Source organism: Podarcis tiliguerta, assembly GCF_965153285.1.
Source record: "Podarcis tiliguerta genome assembly, chromosome: 10".
Lineage (NCBI taxonomy): Eukaryota > Metazoa > Chordata > Lepidosauria > Squamata > Lacertidae > Podarcis > Podarcis tiliguerta.
In genome coordinates this window covers 10,408,251-10,429,299 of record NC_139543.1, presented here as the reverse complement: position 1 = coordinate 10,429,299, position 21,049 = coordinate 10,408,251, and the positions used below count along the sequence as shown (strand labels likewise).

The following is a 21,049-nucleotide window of genomic DNA, read 5'->3' as shown; positions in this document are numbered from 1 at the left end:
TGTGGCCAGCATGACTAAGCCGCTTCTGGCGAACCAGAGCAGCGCATGGAAGCGCCGTTTACCTTCCCGCCAGAGTGGTACCTATTTATCTACTTGCACTTTGACGTGCTTTCGAACTGCTAGGTTGGCAGGAGCAGGGACCGAGCAACGGGAGCTCACCCCATCGCGGGGATTCGAACCACCAACCTTCTGATCAGCAAGCCCTAGGTTCTGTGGTTTAACCCACAGTGCCACCCGCGTCCTTGACAGCCAGACTAAAATCAAGCACCAAACCTAGGAACTTAAAAGGCTGAATGGGTTGTTCATGTTCCCCAGGGCTGTACTCAGGAAGAGGAATAGGCTTGGACGGGGTATGCAAATACAGTGGTACCTTGGTTCTCAAATGCCTTGGTTCCCAAAGGCCGAAAACCCGGAAGTAAGTGTTCCGGTTTTCGAATGTTTTTTGGAAGCCGAACATCCGATGCGACTGTTGGCTATTGTTTCTGGGGTGCCTGAACCAATCAGAAGCAGTGCCCTGGTTTTTGAACATTTCAGAAGTCAAACGGACTTCCGGAACGGATTAAGTTTGGTGCTTTTGTTTTTGCTCTTTATTCTGCGTTTTTGTTTTTGAGGCTTTTTCGGTTCATTTGTTTTTGTGGCTGTGTGGAACCCAGTTCAGCTACTGATTGATTGTGTGACTGCGGAAATGGAGAAAAGCCTCCCATCCAAACAATGACGGATCACCAGTGCAGGTAAGAAATAATAATAATTTAAATTTTTATCATCTACAATACTGTCCTATTTATTTTATAGTGCAGTACGTTGATTATTGCTTTCATTACATGGATCAATGGTCTCGTTAGATAGTAAAATTCAGACTTCCGAAACGGATTAAATTTGAGACACAAGGTTTGGCCCAAAGATGGAAATTACAAGAATTACCAATGATTGTGAAGTGGCAGATGAAGATGATGAAATAAGCAGAATTGGCCAAAATGACTATGAGGATTCGGAACCAAGGCGATCAGAAATTCCAGAGAGAGTGGAGTAAAATTATTATTTAAGAGATTATTCTAAAAACCTGAAGACACTAGCAGGACTGACATAAATCCTGCAACGTAGGGTAATAATTAGTATCTGACCATTAACAACAGAAGGGCTCGATTTGTATTAAAGGACAGAAACTGACATTAGAAAGGCATGCATAACTTCTGAGGAAACAGAAAACCAGTTGAAGGGAGGAAAGTCATGAGCTCAGCGGAGCAAATGCATTTGATTGATTATTGTAATGTTGTTATATGTTTTATTAATGAAAATAATAAAAATTATATCAAAAAACGTTTGAGAACCAAGGTACAGCTGTAGTATTATATGGGTCATACTTGCAAAGTGAATATTCCTTCACATCTCATAGATAGCTTGCATGCACCCAGCGAAGAATACGATTGGTAATGCAAAGCTCACTCTACAGTAAATGCTTTTGCCATTCTAAAGCCGTACTCACAGGATATTTCTTTTTGTTTTTTGCTTTTTTCTAGGAAGGAAAATGGTTCTGACAATACTGGCTTACTAATAATGCAAGCTATTATTGCTTTTAAAGGTCTAGCCCACCGGATTAACATAGCGCAGTGCTCATGCTAGCTTTATGAAAGGCTTCTTTTGTCCATTTGCCTTCATTTTATTTTTAATGACCTTTTAAGAATTGTTTGCACAGTCACTCAAACTAATGCAGGTGGGTGGGAAATGAAAAAGCGGGCAGGGGGGGGATGGAGGATAACTTTGAGTCATCCAAGGGTTTGTACACTCTGGTTTTTAAGGTAATTATTCTGATACCATGCTGGCCTCAAAAGCTTTCCTCATTGTTCTATGGAGGAAGCTCTTAAAAAAAAACCCACAAAAAACACCAGAGGAAAGATGCAACATCAGGTGATTTTTATGCTACCATATACTGTGTACCTAATTTGTTTATTATAACTACTTTATTTTTTAAATTTCTAGACTGCCCTTCATCTGAGAACCACAGGGTGGTTTACAATATAAAAACACAAAAATGTGTAACGTAGTAAGAAACCAAAACAATACACACACCCAGTTTGAAAGATTGTTTAATTAACCAAAGGACTGGGAGAAGAGGAATATTTGTGCCTGGTGCCTAAAGATATGTAATGAAGGTGCCAGGTGAGTCTCCTTGGGGAGAAAGTTCTAGAAGGCATCGCAGAAAAGGCCCGCTCTCTTGTTGCTGCCCTCCAGGCTGTTCATGGAGGAAACACCTGAAGAAAGGTCTCAGGTGATTATATCTCAATTCTTCAGCGAGATCTGGAAAGGAGATATTCTACTGAATACTTGAACTTCTTCAAGCTTCACATCAGGATAGGATTCTTGTTGGGTTTCTGATAACTGGAGATTTTCCACACCTTTGATAGCTTTTCCTCCACCATTCTAGTTCCAGATACTTTATAACACTGGAACATATCCTACAAATATGGTTTTCACCCCGGTTCTTCTTGCATTGGTACTGTATTTTACTTTAAATGTTGCATTGTTGCTCCTGAATTTCAGAAGATCATACATCGAAGCTAGGTTTGCGTGACAGCAAGGTGTTGGAGACATCACCTTGCCAACAAAGGTCGATATAGTTAAAGCTATGGTTTTCCCAGTAGTGATATATGGAAGTGAGAGCTGGACCATAAAGAAGGCTGATTGCTGAAGAATTGATGCTTTTGAATTATGGTGCTGGAGGAGACTCTTGAGAGTCCCACGGACTGCAAGAAGAAAAAACCTATCCATTCTTAAGGAAATCAGCCCTGAGCGCTCACTGGAAGGACAGATCCTGAAGCTGAGGCTCCAATACTTTGGCCACCTCATGAGAAGAGAAGACTCCCTGGAAAAGACCCTGATGTTGGGAAGGATGGAGGGCACAAGGAGAAGGGGACGACAGAGGACGAGATGGTTGGACAGTGTTCTCGAAGCTACCAACATGAGTTTGACCAAACTGTGGGAAGCAGTGGAAGACAGGAGTGGCGTGCTCTGGTCCATGGGGTCACGAAGCGTCGGACACAACTAAACGACTAAACAACAACAATGTGCAGATTTGCGATACAGTACTTAAATATAATAGCCTTATATACAGTGGTACCTCAGGTTACATACGCTTCAGGTTACAGACTCTGCTAACCCAGAAATAGTGCTTCAGGTTAAGAACTTTGCTTCAGGGTGAGAACAGAAATCGTGCTCCGGTGGCGCGGCGGCAGCAGGAGGCCCCATTAGCTAAAGTGGTGCTTCAGGTTAAGAACAATTTCAGGTTAAGAACGGACCTCCGGAACGAATTAAGTACATAACCTGAGGTACCACTGTACGTCCTGCCACACTGCGCATGTCCAAAGAACAGTACCCACAGAAAACGTCCTTGCATAGACAACACAATCTCAGCCTTCTGCTGCTTCTGGAGACCTCTTCTCAGTTCTTCTCTGTTTCTGGAACAAATGATTCTCAAACACACAGAGAGAATATCCAGCAGTCATATGGTCCAAGGTGTGAGGCTGGTTTCAGCTCATGCCCAGTCAAAACTACCGTATTTTTCAGCCTATAGGACGCACCGTCCCATAAGGCGCACCTAGTTTTTTTGGGGGGGAACAAAGGGGGGGAATTATTTTTCCCCCAGGCGCGGGGCTGGGGCGGGGGAAGCCCAAGCTTCCCCCGACCCCAGCCCCCAAACAGGCAGCTCTCTGCAAGCCATGGGAGCCCAGCGCTGGCTCCCGCTGCTTGCGGAGAGGTCCGCGAAGCCTGGACGCGCTGAGCTCAGCGCAGGCAGGCTTCAGCATGCAAGCAACTCTCCGCAAGCAGCGGGATCCCAGCGCTGGGCTCCCGCTGCTTGCGGAGAGGTGCGCGAAGCCTGCATTTGCCCCATAGGACGCACACACATTTCCCCTTCATTTTTGGATGGGGAAAAGTGTGTCCTATAGGGCGAAAAATACGGTACTGTATTCCAGACGATAAGATTTAATCTGAATGTCAAGGGGTGTCCACAATCTCTTCTCTCCCAAACGGGTCACCACTTTCTGCCCCAATGGATCTGGAGTTATACTTGAAACTGAAAATAACAGCAACCCCTTTGGTTGCCCACAGAATTTCACATGCTCGCTCTTCCTTAAACCTTAGCAGGGGCACAGCAGTTGCACACATACAGAGCTCTTTCTGAAACACTTAAGGCAACATTTCAGAAAGAGGCAACCACATGATGGGAAGAGAGGAAACACTTGTCTCTTGCTCTTAATGTATCTGTGATGAGTAAAACTCAGTGTTTCAACTCCTCCAAACATGTGCCTTCCCCTTCTTGCAATCTGTGAGGTAAGAGGTGTTTAGGAAACAGTAAAAAGCCCCTTTATTCCTTTAATTTTCTGACCTTTTTAAACTAGTACAATGGTACCTTGGTTCTCAAACTTAATCCGTTCCAGAAGTCCGTTCCAAAACCAAAGCGTTCCAAAACCAAGGCACGCTTTCCCACAGAAAGTAATGCAAAATGGATTAATCCGCTCCAGGCTTTTGATAACAGCATAAAACATGAATTGTACTATGTAACGAGACCACTGATCCATAAAATGGAAGCAATAAACAATGTACTGAAGTCACACAATGAATGAATCAATCAATCAGTAGCTGAACTGGGTTCCACAGTCACTCAAAAAGCTGCAAAAACGCAAAATAAATAGCAAAAACAGACAGACCTCAGAGTAACACGCAAATTGGAAGCATAGCACTCAAAACGAAGCACATTTCGCTTCCGAAAATAGTTCACAAACCAGAACACTTACTTCCAGGTTTGTACTGTTTGGGTTCCAAGTTGTTCAAATACCAAGGCATTTGAGAACCGAGGTACCACTGTACTGAAGTGTATTACATTTCAGATAGGGAAGACAACCAGAAGCACTTTGCATGATCTGTTTTCCCCCCAAGCAACATCAACACAGAACTGTGCAAATCAACTTTCTCGAACCAGATGCCTTCCAGATGTTGTTCGACTACGGCTTCCTTTATTCCTGACCAAGTTGGTTGTGGGAGGCCTCCCTGGAAGACCAGACATTGGAGACAAACAGGACCATTATCACCATGCTTTGCTTATGAGCTGACAGTAGGCATCTCGTTGCCCTTCACCGGGAACAGAATGATGGACCGTTGGGCAATTGGCCTGATGTAGCAGAGCTTATCCATTCAAACCTATCCATTCTTAAGGAAATCAGCCCTGGGTGCTCACTGGAAGGACAGATCCTGAAGCTGAGGCTCCAATACTTTGGCCACCTCATGAGAAGAGAAGACTCCCTGGAAAAGACCCTGATGCTGGGAAAGATGGAGGGCACAAGGAGAAGGGAACGACAGAGGAAGAGATGGTTGGATAGTGTTCTCGAAGTTACCAGCATGAGTTTGACCAAACTGCGGGAGGCAGTGGAAGACAGGAGTGCCTGGAGTGCTCTGGTCCATGGGGTCAAGAAGAGTCGGGCACAACTAAACGACTGAACAACAACAAATGAAACAGCTGTACATTGCGTCCTTCACAGGCTGGAGCAGGCACTTCATACCTGTGCAATGTTCTGACCAGAATGAAAGATGACAGGATAATTAGCTGTCCACAAACTAATTGAGAGTCAAACCCATAAGCTTAAATTGAGAGTCACCAAAGCAGAACTGCCGGTATGCTACGCTTGCAGAGGCCAAGTTAAATAATGAGGCCACTGGCAAGTTTAATGCCGTCAGCTGGCTGCGCGGATCAATGCTACTATTTCCCTGTGTAAACACAAGGCAGAAATAGCTTTACTAAGCCCGTGTTAATTATGGCAAATCTCTTTAGAGGCTCTTTCCAAAATAGTATTTTGCATCAAGGGTATTGTATAATTGGTACTGAGCTGACTGATCAAACCTCACACACTGTCCGACTCATGGGCAGAGCCTTCACCTGTAATCAAAGAGGCATTTGCTGCTTTTGGTTATGCCATTTACATTCAGAACTAGCAAATGGACATAAGATGACCAAAAAAAATGAACCTATCCTTCCCCCCTCATCTGGCACGACAATGAAAAGGAGCTCAGAAGCACTTAAAAAACAATTTTATTTATGATTCTCAATTTTATACAATTCAATAATTTTACAATCATTTTAACATTTCAAAACTTGGCCCCCTTCCCCCTCTTTCTGTGGTTCCTTAAATTTATTTTTAATATCTCTGCATATCCAAATTAACATAGTTTGCTGAGTTATCCATCTACTTTAAATATAGGTAAGGGTAAAGGTACCCCTGACCGTTTATCTACTTGCACTTTGACGTGCTTTCAAACTGCTAGGTTGGCAGGAGCAGGGACCAAGTAATGGGAGCTCACGGGGATTCGAACTGCCGACTTTCCGATCAGCAAGCCCAAGGCTCTGTGGTTTAGACCACAGTGCCACCCCACTTTAAATATATACTCTTATAAAACTGCAGGTTATTACAATAATCCTGCCAATATCTGTTTACAGTTTACTTGAAAATATTCAATAAACCATTTCCATTCTTTCATATATAAAAAAAATTGTTATCTTGATTTCTTATTTTTCTGGTAAGTTTTGCCATTTCTGCATATTCCATAAGTTTTTGCATCCATTCTTCTTTTGCTGGGTCTACTTCTTCTTTCCATTTTTGGGCAAGTAGCATTCTTGCCGCTGTAGTCGCATACGTGAATAAATTTCTATAGAGTTTGGGTAGTTCTGTCCCTGTAATTCCCACAAGGACTTGCTTCCTTTTTAGATTAACAGCAGACAAACTATGGTTTGTGTATGAAAAGACTCAATATACAAACCATAGTTAATTAAGCTTGCTTGTTTTCACTAGCAACGGTTAAGATTCTCATAATGCTAAACTCTGATTTACTGCAACGGTAGGGAACTGTGAATATAGTCAACCTGTTCGTAGTGACGAGCAATTAATTTCCAGTTCCGTGTCAGTTCTTTTTTTTTCTTTTTCTTTTTTTGTTAATAAATTTTTATTAGTTTTTCACAGTTACATCTTTACAAATAAAAACAAATACCTTTTCACAAACCTTCTCTTTGAGTTTCTTTAAATCTCTGTACTTCCCTCCACACCCTCTTCTGGAACCTTATATTAACCAATTTCTTCCACATATCCATTCTTAAGCTTTTTCCATTATTTCCCTTAATTTTATCTAATTTTCTACTAGTTGCAAGCATATACCTAAAAGCCTGCCAATGTATCAAGGTGTTTACAGTATTACAGTTTACAGTATTTTTGCACATAAACAATAAACGATTCCCACTCTTTTTAAAATTTCTCATTATCATAGTCTCTGAGCTTTGCCGTTAATTTTGCCATTTCTGCAAAGTCCATTATCTTGACCTTCCATCATGTAGGTTCTTAGCCTTACAACGAGAAGTTGGGAGGGGTGTCAGAAAGGGTTATAGTCGTACCTTGAAAGTCGAACAGAATCCATTCTGGAAATCCATTCGACCCAAAACGTTCGGAAACCAAAGCACAGCTTCTGATTGGCTGCAGGAGTTTCCAGCACGCTGGACATTCGGCTTCCAAAAATAATTCGAAAACCGGAACACTCACTTCCGGCTTTCGATCATTCGGGAGCCAATTTGTTCGGGAGCCAAGGCGTTTGAGATCTAAGGTACGACTGTATATGTTTCTGTTTTTAATTCCTTTGTTTATGTAAAATAGAAACGCAAAAATAAAATTTATATCTATATCAAAAAATTACCCTTGCAATGAGAAGGGTGTGAATGGACAGGCAAGACAGCCACCATGGAAATGGAGAAGCTTAGAATGGATGGGGCACAAAGTTGCTGCTACTGTGATGCTTCGAGATGAACTGGGGCATACCCAGAGAAAAATCCACTATGCCAACCACTGTACAGGGAAGAGTTTTATTTATAATAATTATAATAATGATAATTTATTACTTATACCCCACCCATCTGGCCGGGCCTCCCCAGCCACTCTGGGCAGCTTCCAACAGAACATTAAAAACACAATCAAACATTAAAAACTTCCCTAAATATGCTAAAACTTCCCTATTTAGTATTTCTGCTCCTATTTCAGGATGTGTCGTGATGCATTATTGGGTTGAATTTTGCATTAGGTCCGAGGAATACAATGGTATCAAAGGAACCACCAACTTTTCTACGGCCCTCAAGTGAAAATTCCCATGAAGCAAAGAGCAAGGCATCCTCTGGGAGTTTAACAGGACTCCGTATGGCAAAGTGCCAAGCATTAGAGAGCCAAAAAAGTTAATGTAGGTCAGCACAGCCTGTATCATTATGATTGGTCTCTTCGAGACACTTAGCCTGTTTAACCAATCCATTGGAGAGCAGCACAGTAGATGTTAGCAAAGCCATCCAGGAGTCAGCTGAAACAAAGGGAACTTTGAACAAATAAAATGTAATTGGACAGGACTGAAAAAAACGTGCTTACCAAGGGTTGGGGGGTTGCTGTGGGGAGATCAGATTTGTATGATGAAGGAGGGTGGAAATTAAAGAAGGTTATGTTATTTATTCGTTTGTAGGATGATACACCCCCTCCTTTTGGCTTAAAAGGAGACGTTGTGGCAGTTCACATAGTGTGTGTGTGTGTGTGTGTGTGTGTGTGTGTGTGTGTATCTTAACCTGAAACCGTTCTTAACCTGAAGCGCACTTTCGCTAATGGGGACTCCCGCTGCCGCCATTGCGCGATTTCTGTTCCCATCCTGAGGTAAAGTTCTTAACCCAAGGTACTACTTCCGGGTTAGTGGAGTCTGTAACCCGAAGTGTTTGTAACCCGAGGTACCACTCTGTGTGTGTGTGTGTGTGTGTGTGTGTGTGACGCAGGTGGCGCTGTGAGTTAAACCAGAGAGCCTAGGGCTTGCCGATCGGAAGGTCAGCAGTTTGGATCCCCGCGATGGGGTGAGCTCCCATTGTTCGGTCCCAGCTCGTGCCGACCTAGCAGTTCGAAAGCACGTCAAAGTGCAAGTAGATAAATAGGTACCGCTCCGGCGGGAAGGTAAACAGGCATTTCCATGTGCTGCACTGGTTTCGCCAGAAGCGGCTTAGTCATGCTGGCCACATGACCCGGAAAAAATGTCTGCGGACAAACGCTGGCTCCCTCGGCCAGTAAAGCGAGGTGAGCGCCGCAACCCCAGAGTCGTTCGCGACTGGACTTAACTGCCAGGAGTCCTTTACCACAAACACACAACACAGTGGTACCTCGGGTTAAGTACTTAATTCGTTCCGGAGGTCTGTTCTTAACCTGAAACTGTTCTTAACCTGAAGCACCACTTTAGCTAATGGGGCCTCCCACTGCTGCCACGCCGCCGGAGCACAATTTCTGTTCTCATCCTGAAGCAAAATTCTTAACCCGAGGTAATATTTCTGGGTTAGCAGAGTCTGTAACCTGAAGTGTATGTAACCCGAGGTACCACTGTGCGTGTGTGTGTGTGTGTGTGTGTGTGTGTGTGTAAACCTACAGTGACCTACAGTAAAAATCAGCATAAATGCATAAAGGAAAAGTGTTTTACTAATATTAACATGGCTGGGTGAGGCAGTGGAAGTGGGTGAGGCAGTTAATTAGCTGTCCACAAACTAATTGAGAGTTGAACCCATAAGCTTAAATTGAGAGTCACCAAAGCAGAACAGCCAGTATGCTGGGGTTTTTTAGTAATAAAAAGGCAACATTTTGGTAATATTATTATTGAAATATTTACATTTTAGTTGAGATCTAAAAAACCCCACTAATGCTAGAGATTGCTTAGCAGGCCTTCTTAGGCAGGAAACTCAATGACAGTGGAGCCACTGAGAATGTCCTCTAGAAAGATGGCGACGAGAACTGCACTTTCAGCACTGGGGAATTTCCCCAAGAAGATCAAATCGGAGCCAACTGAAGACCCCCTAACAGATCAGACTCTCCTAAATGACACAGAAAGATATGTGGATATCTCCCATATCCCATGTCCCTTGTCCTACAAGGTCAGAGTACAAATTTCTTCAGCAACCTGTCTCAGCTGCTGCTCTTATAACATACGCAAATGGCAATCCCACTTAAAGCGGTGGCTTTTTTTGGCAGGCTGCCTCTTCACACTCCAGGAATAACACAGATTACGACCACCACGCGCAAAAAACAGCAGCAGCAAAAGTGTCACGGCAAACGAAAACGATCCAAGGCTCTCGACACAGAGCCTTCCCCATGTCATTCTGCTCACCTGCAAATGGACAGGCGGAGAAGCACTAAAATGTTTACATGGGCAGACTCCCTGCCATTCTCCTCCCTCGACCGCAGTTGCCAACTCATCAGTGCCAACGTTAACCACAGTCTCCCGAAAGCCAAGGCCTGAAATGGAGTTTGAACTGGGTTTTGTAGCTACGGGAGGGATGCCTGGGTGGCAATCTTGCATTTATCACGTGGACTTTGGGGGCAGGGACAAAGGGCAAGACAAATTGCCAATTTCCCTCTTTCATGGGAAGGCTCAAACACTTAAGAAAATGGAAGGTGCTGAGATATGTGGATTATTATTTTTTTCCAAATTTCTTTATTATTCCTAAACCAAAGAGAATTACAAACAATCAATTCAGAATCCATATTCGTTTTCTAACATAAACCTATTACATAAATTACCTGAATTAAAATATACCTAATTACTCTAAACTTCCCTTTGCTGTATATAAATATAACACGATTAGAAAATGTATATTATAAGTGATATTATAAATTCCAATATACCCTCCACTCGCCTTCACCCATGTGTGATCTCAATTTTTTACTTCTTCCATCTTGTGTTGTTATAGTTTGATAATCGTTCAATTAATTCTGTTGTTATTTTCTTACTTAGCCCTGCATGTTTTTCACATTATTTATTCATATTTTGATTCCGGAACCATATTTTTTATGTATTCCTTCACTCCATTCCACTCTTTAATTATTCTCTGATTGAGTGGCCTCTAATAATTGCCGTCAATTTTGCCATTTCTACAAACTCACAGGGTTTATTTTGCCATTCTAATACTGATGGGATTTTCTCCCCCTTCCAATTCCTTGCAATCAATATCCTGGCTGCTGCTGTTGCATAGAGGGATACATTTTTATTGTCTCTGGGGATGTCATGAGATATTAGATAATATCTAATATCTAGAGATATGTGGATATTTGGCCCCCTCCTGCCTGCGAGATACTTACGATTGACAGGTTCTCTGGGGCGGTTTAGCAATCTTTCGCCTGCCAATGGAAACAAGCTCTCTAGTTTAGAAGAAATGCCAAACAGTAAAATAAAGCACACAAACTGAGCTTATTCATGGGGTCCAAAGGAAAGCAGCGTGATATGTTTGGCACCAGCTTATTTGCAGGAGTTGCCGACGCAGCCATACAGGGCGCCATCCAACCATCTTAGTGTTAGAATTCCTGCTCCATGGCTGCAGTCATGGGATTGTTGTCTATCACATGTCAGTGTATGTTTTGACTCCACAAAGTGGGATGTGACAGAGACAGGATGTTTGTGTTACTGTGTTCCGTGAAGTGGGACGATTGTCCTTTGTTCTTTTTTCTCTTTGCTGCCTGATGCTAGAGAGAGAGGGAGCCACGTTGCAGTGCTCTGTGTGTGTTTATATGTAAATAAAGTAGACTAGCCAAAATGCTGAGTTGCTGAGAGCTGTTACGCAACTGCTCCTCACACTTAGGGACTCCACTCTGGATTTGTGTAGGGTTTACTCCAGGCATCCCCAACCTTCGGCCCTCCAGATGTTTTGGACTACAGTTCCCATCATCCCTGCCCACTGGTCCTGTTAGCTAGGGATCATGGGAGTTGTAGGCCAAAACATCTGGAGGGCCGCAGGTTGGGGATGCCTGGTGTCCTCCTTAGCCTCTTCTTCTCCTGAAGATGCCCTGCAAGGCAGGAGAGGTTTAGGAGCAGAGCTTTTCTTCAGCTCGATGGGCTACCTTCCCAGGCTGACAAGCCCCATCTGCCCTTAAATTACGCTGGCTCCCCAAATTTAGCACTGTTCCCTTGGTGAATGATGCAGCGATTTACAGGCCACATTCCCAAACTGCACGCATTTATATGAAGTAGCTACACACAGGCAAGCGCTGCCTTATTCTCTCCAGTACTGAGAAATGTTAAGGAAGGCTTACTGGCTTTTGCCATTAATTTGCAAAATTATACGGGATTACCGGACCCATCCTGATCACAGTCATAAAAACCAAACTGGTCATGCCACAAATAAGCTGTCGTGATAGAATTCGGGTGTAGCTGATAAGAAGCTATTCAAATTCCCGTGCTTACAAACCACCAAGCATTACTTTTATTTTTTTTATTTTCCTCACAAGGTGTTTCACTGATACTATTTTACTCATGGGCTATTACAGGAATGATGACAGATCTATCCCGGAACTTCAGCAAGTCTGGCATCTTTTATACACTAGAGATGTCGCACAAATCCCTCATCTGTTAAGGGTTTAACAGAGTTCGCGGTGACTGGCTAACCTCTGAGAAAACCAAGACGTGCTGTTCCCAAAGAGGAGTGAAAAATTTGTCAATCTAGGCTTGAGTACGCGAGAAATGACTTCTGCAAGGGGGCTGGGACCAGTTTTTATAGCTCAGTCATCAGAAAAGCTCACTGTAACTGGGAAAAGTGGCAGGTGAACTCAACAGCAAAGCCTTGTTAGCATTGCATCCTTTCTGTCTTGATAAATAAAGGCAGGCTGTTCTGCCTGTGATGCTCAGAAATCCACATGGGAGTGTTTTGCGCTGGATGTTTCAACAAGCAGCTAATTGCATTGTTCTTCTCAATGCAACAGGAGATTTTGTTTATTTTAACAGAGAACTGTTTGAAAGGGTGCAGAGCGCCCTATCTCACATTTTACCATTGCTAACAACACCACTTGACAGTTGCAATTGTTTATCCCAGTGAAACGTCTCCTTTCAAGATTCCTGGGTTTTTAAAAATGGTTTATTAAGGGCAGAATCAGGAGAGCTTTTTCTGCTTCACAATGACTTAGTTGGAGGCGTACAGCTAGCTTCTCCTAAAACAACAGCATCAGAAGAGACCCACGTTTTATGGAGCTTCCGTTCTAAGCGCATGCTTTCTGCAGAACCACCAAATGGATTTCTGCAAGGCAGCCCCCAACAGAGGTTTTGGCTTGCAGGTTTCTGGCACCCGGGTGGAGCTGATGGCAAAGCTTTCAGTCTGCTGTTGCGGCTGAAGCAGGCGGGCAGAACACTCAGCCCACTCTGACTCAAGGTGGGAAAGGTGTAAAAGGAAGAGGATATCAGAACAACCCTCCACATTTCCCCTTATGGTGCTAATTTTGCAACGACTAACACAGCATCTTCAGTACTAGGTCTGGGCAATATAGCAATATATCATCCAAAACCAGTTTGAAGTCCATATATGGTGATATCGGTTTGACACTCTCTCTCCCTCCCTCCCTCTCTCTCTCTCTCTCTCTCTCTCTCTAACTTTTATAAAAAAAATTGTCTTACAATTTAGAATACAACCTTAAAATATCAATGACTTCTTCGCTTTCCATGGTTCATTTTGCATAGCATAAATCCCAGCATATTTTATACACAGTGGTACCTCTAGTTGCGGACACGATCTGTTCCGGGGTGCCATTCGCACCCCGAAAAGTCCGCAACTAGAGCAGCGCTTCTGCGCAAGCACGGAGTGCAATAGAGTGCTTCTGCGCATACACAAAGCACAGAGAACACTTCTGCGCAAGCGGCGAAACCCAGAAGTATACACTTCCAGGTTTGCAGCGTTCACAAGCCAAAAAGACGCAACGTGAACCTAACGCAACATGAGGTATGACTGTAAACTAACCATTCAGTATTCCATTGTCACTTCCATCAAAACTTATTTACACTGTTGAATTTACCTTAATGCTGCCAACGTTTTCAAAGGTACACAATCTTCCCTCATATAATCAATAAACATTTTCCCAATCTTCCTTAAACGAATGTTCTTCTTGTTCTCTTCCTCTCTTATTCTATATGTTAGAGCCGGTCGGTTTGACCATTTTTGACCAGGCAACAGATTGTGAATCATGGTGTGAGCGGGTGCGTGCTAGGCAAAAATCACAATGTGAAGCCAGCCAATGCTTCTCTCTTGATTCCTGCAGCCCTGGTTAACTTCGCCGTCTCAGTTCTCCCGCCCCCCCACGGGGGCAGCGAATCACGAGAGCAGGCGCCGGCAAAAATCACGATGTGGGGGAAACTGTGAAGCCAGTGGATGCCTCTACAACGATCCATCCTCATTTCAGACATCATGATATATCATGATGGTGAAAACCAGCTATCGCCCAGCCCCATTCAGTACAGTCATACCTCGGGTTACAGCCGCTTCAGGTTGCATTTTTTCGGGTTGCAGACCGCCAAAACCCGGAAGTACTGGAACGGGTTACTTCCGGGTTTCGGCGATCGCGCATGCGCAGAAGTGCTAAATCGCACTCTGCACACGGATCACATTCGCAACCCTACTAGATGGACTGAAGGGGAATAATAGAAGAAGAATGCATGTCTGTTTCGGATCCTTAATGGGCTGCGCAGCTCAAAGAAAGAACACATGCAGAATGAAAATGATGCTGATTTAATTCTGGGAACCAGTGGGAAATGAATGGTCCTGACCCTCATTTTAATACATAGGTGGGGAGCCTCAGGCCCAGGGCCCAATGCGGCCCTTCAGACCCCGCAAATCTGGCCCCCAAAACTCTCCCCAGACCACGCTCCTCACCAGCCCCGTTTCCTGCCCCTGACTGCAATGTGTCCTTGGGCTTCAGTGGTCCCTCTCGCTTGTCTGGAGGGAGGCGAGACAGTGTGAGCGTCTGCAGAAACCAGCCTTACTGTACAAAGGTGAGAAACAGCTCAGTTGGTACAGCATGAGATTCTTAATTGCAGGGCCGTGGGTTCGAGACCCACGGTAGGCGAAAGATCCCTGAATGACGGGGGCTGGACTGGATGACCCTCGTGGCCCCTTCCAACGCTACGATTCTGCAAAGGTAGTGTTTACATCCATTGCTCCACCCAGTTTTGTCTCTGGCCCCACCCACCGCTGGCATGCGGCCCTTGAAAGATTGCACAGAGAGGAACATGGCCTTCAGACAGAAAAAGATTCCCCAGCCCAGCTCTAATGCAAGAAATGTTTCTGAATGTGACTAAATTTGGCCCGTTCCAGGACTGCTGGTATGTCCTTTGATCTACAAAGCTCTCAGTCTTTCTCTCTGAACATTAAAGGCTTCCAGTTTTCTATTAGCACCAGAGGCAAAATCATACCCCGCAAACTCATTCTCAAGAGTGAATTCTTGTGCAGCCAAAATGGCAAAGCGATGCAAAAGAGGATTGCATAGGGTGTAGTGTTTTCTATTTTATCTGTGTATTTTATCTATAAGCCACCTGGGGAAAACGTAGGATGATGATGATGATGATGAAGAAGAAGAAGAAGACTGAAAAAATATTCAGAGAAAAAAGCCCTAAGGGTGAATTTGCAGAGATACAAATGCATTTTCCATGTTCCACATTTAGTTGCATTTCCCCCCAAAATGCAACCTCATTTTTAGGTGGCAATACACCTAAAAATTCCAATTTTGAAAAGAGGCTCATAACTCTTCAAAGTAACACACTGAAGTCATGTCTTACGACCTTGCTGTTTACTTCCTCTTTATCATGAAAATACTCAAAAACCAGACCAACCAAATCCTGCACCCCCCAATAATGCACTAACAGGCTTTCTTTGTTTTCGTTTTTAATGCTGGCTGAGAAATATTAGCACACATGACTCCCTCAACACAGCACTTCACACATTCTTTTCGACTAAACATTTCCAAGACTTCTCAACAGCTTTAAACACATGCAAAACAAAAACTTCCAATTTGCTGCATTATATTATCCTACAAAGCATTTTTCTGTCGAAGATAATCCCTTACGTTCCTTAATATAGGCATTTTTAAAAAAAACACGAGGCAGCAGTTTTGAAACACTCTTATAAATAAAATTATAAAGTAAGTACTATACCATGAAACAGGGGGAAATTTCCCTCCTTGCTGCAGTCTCAAGCATCGTGTTTTGTTAGCATCCTAATTACTTCTGTTTTCTAGCTCGCTTCCCTTTCGGTTCCACAACTGAAGTAATGGATTTGAACGGCTACAGGTTGCCAAATCTCAGAACTCAGGCAGATGATAAGTGACGGTTGCTAGTGAAAAGTGACAACCCGGAAGCAGAAGGGTGAGTGTGAGCGGGCAACTGAAGCGGGAGAAAAAGGAAAACAAATATACCCAAGGCAGGCGAATCGCCTCTCTTTTACTCCTCTCTGTTAAGAAGGCTTTAGGCAGGGTGCCTACGATTTTTCGAGAATGCTATTTTAACACGGCGGCGGCGGATAAAGTGCTGTGTCAAGCTGTCTTCAACAACTGTATATATTACTAGGTCATGCATGGATCAGGTATCTAGACCCGTAGGTGCTCTGATGGTATCTGTCAGGCATTTGTTACAGCATTAGCCTAGCACCAAAGGTCCAGAGAAGAGCAAGAGGCAGACAACTGCAGATACACACTATTTACTGGCTCAGAAAGGAATGGGGCAGACCTAAAGCACATCATTTATAGGCTTCTGAATCACGTCGTAGCCTAACCAGGGCTAGAAACTCAGAAATATAGGCTAGGTTCCTTAAATCAAGGTCACAGTCACTGAAACGAAACGTCCAGTTGCTATTTGGGGGGGGCTCTAAAGTCTTATTTTTCAAACAATGGACTGATTGTGATTTGATTCTCAGTTAGTAATATTAGTAAGAATTTTGTTATTTATACAACGCCCATCTGGCTGGGTTTTCCCAGCCACTCTGGGCGGCTCCCAACGGAACACTAAAAACAGAATAAAACTTCAAACATTAAAAACTTCCCTAAACAGGGCTGCCTTCAGACGTCTTCTAAAAGTCAGATAGTTGTTTATTTCCTTGACATCTGATGGGAGGGCGTTCCACATGGCGGGCGCCACCACCGAGAAGGCCCTCTGCTTGGTACCCTGTAACCTCATATCTTGCAGTAAGGGAACCTCCAGAAGGCCCTTGGAGATGGACCTCAGTGTCCAGGCTGAACAATGGGGGTGGAGATGCTCCTTCAATGTTTATTGGGCCGAGGCCGTTTAGGGCTTTGAAGGTCAGCACCAACACTTTGAATTGTGCTTGGAAATGTACCGGGAGCCAATGTAGGTCCTTCAGGACTGGTGTTATGTGGTCTCGGCGGCCGCTCCCAGTCACCAGTCTAGCTGCCACATTCTGGATTAGTTGTAGTTTCTGAGTCACCTTCAAAGGTAGCCCAACGTAGAGCGCATTGCAGTAGTCCAAGCAGGAGACAACCAGAGCATGCACCACTCTGGCGATTCAGTCAACAGGCAGGTAAGGTCTCAGCCTGCATACCAGATGGAGCTGGTAGACAGCTGCCCTGGACACAGAATTGACCTGCGCCTCAGGCGAAGAACGTCGAGAACTTAAAGAAGAAAGGTCACTTTGATCCAGGGACAGTTCACATACTATATTGGTTTATTCCAACCTGTTTTTCTGAAGGGTGTCTGTTCCTGCTCAGGCTGCACAGGAAAAGCAATTTGGTTCCATAAATTCAATCCAATTGTGCAGATAAAATACCACTGATGGAATTCTACAGTTTGGGGTATTAATGTGTGGAAACAGTCCATATCCAATGATCCCCAGGCATGCGCTTCCAGGTGGTGATGACAAGCACCAGCTTGGCACCCAGACATCTTTACTTGGTGGGAAACGCACCTGGCGCTTGGCTAATTTCAAACTCTGGTTGAGGAAACACAGAGGTTAGATTTTCCTTCGGCACCACAGGCCTCTACAAATCCACAGGCCAGCAGCTGTCGAGAAACGCCTCTGCTTACGAGGTGTGAAAAACTCTCCTCCTTGCAAAGTACAGTGGTACCTCGAGTTAAGAACATAATTCGTTCTGGAGGTCCGTTCTTAACCTGAAACCGTTCTTAACCTGAGGTACCACTTTAGCTAATGGGGCCTCCCACTGCTGCCGCGCCGCCTCTGCACCATTTCTGCTTTCATCCTGAAGCAAAGTTCTTAACCCGAGGTACTATTTCTGGGTTAGCGGAGTCTGTAACCTGAAGCGTCTGTAACCTGAAGCATCTGTAACCCGAGGTACCACTGTATTACAATTACAAGAGCTGTAATTCAAGGCCAAGCGAATCACTTCGAGCGAGGTGACAAAATTCAAAGCACACACAAGTCTAAACCAACACTGTCAAGCTACGCTTTGGCTTGTTTATCCGCTGAAAAGGAAGAAAAAGCAGGCCTTGAGCTCAAGGCCACTAGGGCAGCAGCAGACAGAAGGCACAATACAAAGACTTGTTTGAACTAAGCCCATGTGATACAGGTACAAACTTTCCAGCCTGGCTAGAGGCAGCATGCAAAATCCTCAGTTGGATTAGGAAGCATGTGTGCAAAATTTGCATGGTTCAGCTGGCAGACTGGAACATGCAAATCCCCAGGTCGGTAAAGGGCTGAAACTCAGTGGGAGAGGATCTCATATACATGCAGATGGCCGCATGTCCAAACCCCGAAATCTCCTGGCAGCGACCAGCAACCCTGTCTCAAAGTTAAGGGGGTCGCTGCCAACCAGTGTAGAGCAGAGTTTCCAAAACTTGGCTCTCCAGTTGTTTTTGGACTACAGTTCCCATCATCCCTGACTACTGGTCCTGCTAGCAAGGGATGATGGGCGTTGTAGTCCAAAAAAACAGCTGGAGACCCAAGTTTGGGAAACTCAATCCTAAACTGGGTGGAACAATGGTATGACTCTGTATAAGGAAGCTTTCTGTGGTTCTCTAGCACTTAAAGAGCTGGAATCTTACGAATCCTAAAATGGGGGTCAGATTCAATTTCCCTGCTCCTCTCCCCTTGCCAAGTCAACAATCGGTGGGATTTTGTCATTCTACGAAGAGCCGTATGTGTGCCACTCCTGCTAAACGCCATACCCTCTGCTGGATTGGAGCCAGATCATAACTGCCTTAGGTCTTAGGACCAGAAGGGACAAGCCAGAGGGTTTTTTTTATTATTGTTGTTGTTGCTGCTGCTGTAGTTTTATTAGTTGCTTGCTGCGTAGCATGCCTCCAAGCAGCCTGCAATTGTAAAACACACACACACACACACACACACACACACACACTTAAAACAGAAACCAAAGGAAACAAAGCAGCATTATTCACAGAAACATAAAAGCTCATCCTGCACCATGGAGCAAAAGCGAGCAGGGTTAAATCAGAAACACCCTCTTCAAATTGCTCCTCACCTCGTGCTTAGTCACTGTGCAAACTGTTGCCACCCAATGTGTGCACAAGAGGGCGGGGGAAGCACCTTTTCACCCCCCTGGCATGTTCCCACACCTGACAGGCGACTCTCGCCGCCCTAGCCATGTGCCAGGATTGTGTTTATTAAGCAGAGAAGAGAGTGCCACAAGCCTCGAGAATCATCATCATCATCTTGCCTTGCAACAAACAGCACTCCATGCTTCCAGGGAAGAGGCCCCACCCCAACCAACATTTCCTGATTGACTGGCAAGCAGAAAGGAAGCTCTCCTTCTAATCGCTCAGTATCGAAATTTGTCTCCCCTATTCAGAACAGGCTGATGTAAGAAGGCGCTAGCTTTCTGCCGCCAGAAATTGGAGATGCTTCCTCGCATTTGCCTTGATATGCTGAGCCCGTGGGTTGTTTCTTTGGCTTGAACCGAGGCAGTTAAAAAAAGAAAACTTGCCTAGTACTCCTAGCCATGTAAACAAGCCCTCAGAGGATCTATTTTTATGTATAGTCGCTGCTTTTCACCTTAATTGTGCCTTGCTCAGAATGAGCTGAACAATGGCTACGTAGACGTGTAAAGCCAAACCATGGTTTAGTGTTACAAGCACCATCAGGAAGTAGTCTTACGGCTCATGCATTTTCCCTTCTCCCCCGCACTCTTTGGCAAGGAGGAGGACTCTGCTGGAGTTTAGTTTTACCTTCTACCTGGGCCATGGATCATGTTTTAAAACGAACTCTGGTTGGTTAAAAAAAAACAGCCTTCAGAAACCGTGGTTGACGTTTCCTTCTTTTGAAAATGGCCAGTTTGTTTTTAAGCTATGATCCAATGACATCAAGCTAACATTTTAGGAAAGTCAAACTAAATTCTGGGTCATAGCAGCTCCTTTCTGCTCATGCGTGTAAAGCTGTATCCGTTTTCAGTTTCCACAATCAGACAACTAATGGTGAGCAACTATTTTTTAGATGTTACTTGATTAATTCAAACCTACAGTAGCACCCACAATACCCATCTGTCTTTAACACTGGGGAGAACAGATTATTATTATTATTAATAATAGCCCACCCATCTGGCTGGGTTTCCCCAGCCACTCTGGGCTGCTCCCAGCAGAATAACAACAACAACAGAAACATCTGTTCACATGTGACACAGTTCTACAGGCTGCTTATTCTGAACACATATACAAATGTGACTTCAGATTGAAACCAAAATACTTTGGTTTTAGTTATTGTAATATAACTGAAGCAGTTTGACCACTTTATAAACAGTTTTGCATTATAGTTATCCAGCTTACATACTCAAAGGAGAGGGCTGTGTCCTAACACTGCCGTCTTCCATTCACACAAAGGAGTTTCTATTCTTCCCCGCCCCTCCTGCAAGATCGCATGTCACCCAAATCTGCACTGGGAAGGTCCCCTGACTCGTTGGAGTAGATGAAGGTAGCAGGAAAGGAAAGGGGACAGAGTAGAAATTCAGTATGTGCACATGAACACACACAATAGAATTTGAAAGCAGGCAGCTGCTGTGTTTATAGGACTTGATAGAAAAACCTTGCTATCCCGAAAAGAACCACACTGAGGATTCCATCTGAAAAGGAAATCGTTCTTTTCCCTCCCTGCAAAGCGCACCTCCATCTCACCATCAATAGTTAGAAGCTTCCGAGCCGCACGGCGCCTGACTTGCTGAAAATAAGCTTACTGTTTGCCATCATCCTTTGCCTAGATAAGACATTTCATCACTCCCTCTCCACAATTAGCCGG

At 44.2% G+C, this 21,049-nt stretch overlaps 1 protein-coding gene across 8 annotated transcripts in view; it reads right to left on the bottom strand.

Moving 5' to 3' along the window:
* The window catches only part of GRAMD4 (GRAM domain containing 4), a 111,475-nt gene that overhangs the window by 47,677 nt on the left and 42,749 nt on the right, over positions 1 to 21,049 (bottom strand). The window lies entirely within an intron of this gene.